The 3,040-nt window shown below is 42.1% G+C and overlaps 1 long non-coding RNA gene across 1 annotated transcript; it reads right to left on the bottom strand.

Moving 5' to 3' along the window:
* Positions 1–653: 653 nt before the first annotated feature.
* On the bottom strand, positions 654–2,617 carry LOC310676133. The gene is made up of 3 exons (XR_014510422.1): positions 2,517–2,617; positions 2,174–2,324; positions 654–941 (listed from the first exon to the last, which is right to left on the bottom strand). It is a non-coding gene; the product is annotated as an uncharacterized lncRNA (long non-coding RNA).
* Between the last annotated feature and the right edge of the window lie 423 nt (positions 2,618–3,040).

Here is a 3,040-nt window from a genome sequence, read left to right as displayed (position 1 = left end):
TTATTTATTTATTTTTAAATAATGGATGAACGAAACTCTCCTCGTTTTCAGTTCTCCCACTAACACCATTTCTCCGACCTCTCTGCTAAACTCCTCTTGTGACTTATTTAAAGAAATTGTTTACATGGACCTTGAAGCAATGTCAAACACGGCGTGCTGGCAAATGAGTTAAGTCATGGTTCTAATCAACACATGTGGATAAATCGTTGTGACTTTCTGAAAAAGACGTTGCCCTACTTGAATCCTGAATTCGCAGGAACTCTACACTAGGCGATTCATCTATGTATGTAGACGAGGTCTAAGTTCTTGGTGAAGTGGTCCCGTCACGGCATCCAATGCTTACACAAGCTCCATTTTTCAATGCAGACAGATTGCTACACCCCACACTCTGAGGTTCTCTGAACCCTGTGGCGGCCCTGCCAATCAATCAAACTCTTCAGGTAATAGCCAAACTCCATTTGCGTTCCGAGGTCCTGGAGAGGGACGGGCTGCTAGACAGCTGGAAAGAGACATATGGGAAGCACAGAATAGCCCAGGACATTGCAGTGCACCTGCCACAATGATAATGCTGGTGGAGGGGGTGGGGTGGGGAGCAGATTTCATTGACTACATATTAGAAATAGCATGTTTGCCTTTGTAAGTAATATCAAGGCTGAAATCAGCATGTTTTAATGGTTAGATACAGGAACTGACAAATGGGACCTGGCTGTAAATCAGTGACTTTGGTTGGTCTGGCATTCTTCCTCACAAGCACTCAGCGATGGCTTGTTTACACAACCAAGATCCAGAGGTTATTGTCTTGGGATTGCTGCCCATCCCCTCTTTTGATTGTAGGTTCACTTATCATGACGTGAAAGAGAGGTAAGCCGAGAGCTCCAGATCTTGCCAGCAGATGCTGATTTTCTTTCAACTCATTTCAATTCCTGGTTCACCTTTCGACTCTGCTAAGGCAAATGAATATGCTTTTGGGTGGAGGTAGTTTTTATAGTGGGATGCTGGCAGGATACCTGTCAGCCTAGAAGCTGGTCGTTAACTTTTTTAACGTTGCAAAACTTACGGTGATTGGGACTGACTTGCCAAAGGCCATTCAGTGAATCCAAGGCTGAGCTTGGATTTGAACCTTAAAGATCCCCTAGTGACAACTCTAATGGACTACATTGGGGATCACATCACTCTTTTGACTCACTCTGTGCTCTGATTTCCCTATACGCCATCTAGTTCTGCACGTAGAGCATGTTACCATTTCAGCATGTTTATTTTGTGCTTGTCCATAAGGAGGACCTATTGCTACTGGTAATAAAAAGTGTAGAAGTAAACAAAAAGAATAATAGCCTGGCAGTGATTCTGCCTGCAACAGTTACATCAGAAAACAACTGTGGCCGGTCATTCATTTGGCTATACAGTATACAGTTTCATTGTGTTTACTAGAAATAAACCTATATATATGATAGTTATGAGTGTTGTGTGGGATTTTCGCAATGTGAATTTCATTAAAGTTAGAGCGTTGCCAGCGAGCACCAGATTGAAAGCTGTACAAATTTATCAAGACTAGACAACAACTTGGAGGCTCTTGGCAGGACATTTTCCAGTATCAAAGAACTGGAGCTTTGTTTTTGTTTTCAACAGAACAATGAACATATTGTCAACCTGCAAAAGGCACTGGTCAATTCTGCTTCATTCACCTTTGAAAATTGGTATCTAGGATTGGAATGGGAGGCACTAACTGAGGTGGCTCCAATTCTTTCTGGTCAGTCCAAGAAAGTGGTGCTGGGAGACTGCTGCTTCATCCTGTGACCTTACACATAACAGGTTCTTCCTGATCTCCCTTGCTGTTTTTGGACACGAAGCTGTTCAAAGCTGTTTGTCGTTGCATGAAAAAGTTAGCTGTAGGCCTGCACTTAAATCAATAGGGCTTAAAAGAGCTAAACCTTGGTTAGATCTTTCCAATGTTCCAGTAATTAATGGCTTTTCCTATGGCCACTCTAAGGGAAAACTATCCCTTACTTTTACCTCAGGGGTATTGTATAATACAACTTGGGGTTTCCGTTACCGCATTTTACAGCAGCAGTAATGCAAGAATTTACTGCTGATCTTATAGGCTGAGACAAAAGTGTGCCATTTTATGAAGCCATTAAACACCTTGAAATTTTCCCACATTGAACATCAAGCTTACCGTGTTTCCAAATGTTCCCTGGCACTGCCATTCAGTATGTTTAACCCCGTAGTGTAATAAAATTATATGGTTTGACCAGATATTCTGTAATCCTGGGAGATATCACATCTGGACAATGTTTTGAGTGCAATCGAATACCTCAGAGACGTCACTGTCAAAATGAAACATCACTCTATCACCAGAGCTTGTTAGTAGGGAACACCTGGTCTACGTGCAGCAAGGTTATTAAATTTCTCTTTCACAAAGAGAGCTTTCAAGAACCATTGGGGTACTATTTTTTATGACCAAGATTAAAATTTTAAACCAGACACATAAGAGCCTCCATTGTTTGTTTGTGGATTACCTGATCAGGAGAATAATTTATGCAAAACTTTTCTCATTTTTCTTTTTCTTTTTGGCAGAGGAAGCACCTGACCCAGTTCTGCTGCTCAAGTCCAGCAGCTCTGGCCTTGGAGAAGAAATATCCCAATAGCCTTCTGTAAGTTGCTGCTTGACAGAAGAGTGAGGTAATAACTGAAATAACTTTAAATGAATGATTTATGCAAACTTCCTTTATGACTACCTATTGCAATATTTTAAATTAATCTGAAAAATGCACTGTCTTTCTATACCAGCAACTGGGAGGATCCCTGATGTGATAAACACATCGTATACCCTCGTTCATAAGAGCTGTCTATTCATCTTGATGGAGAGGGCAGCCCTGCATATGTGTCACTTTGCCACAATGGTGGCCCATCCTGTTTTGCTGCCTGAGGCAAATTGGGAAGGTGCCGTCCCTTAGCTCCCCCCTGCCAAAGCCTCACTTATGAGGGTTGTGCGGTGGCAGCTTCTGGGTCCCAATGAGATCTCGCCAAAGGTCTGTGAGAT

Source organism: Podarcis tiliguerta (assembly GCF_965153285.1).
Source record: "Podarcis tiliguerta genome assembly, chromosome: 4".
In the NCBI taxonomy this organism is placed as follows: Eukaryota; Metazoa; Chordata; class Lepidosauria; order Squamata; family Lacertidae; genus Podarcis; species Podarcis tiliguerta.
Note: the sequence above shows the minus strand (reverse complement) of the source record. Positions and strands in the feature narration are given on the sequence as shown.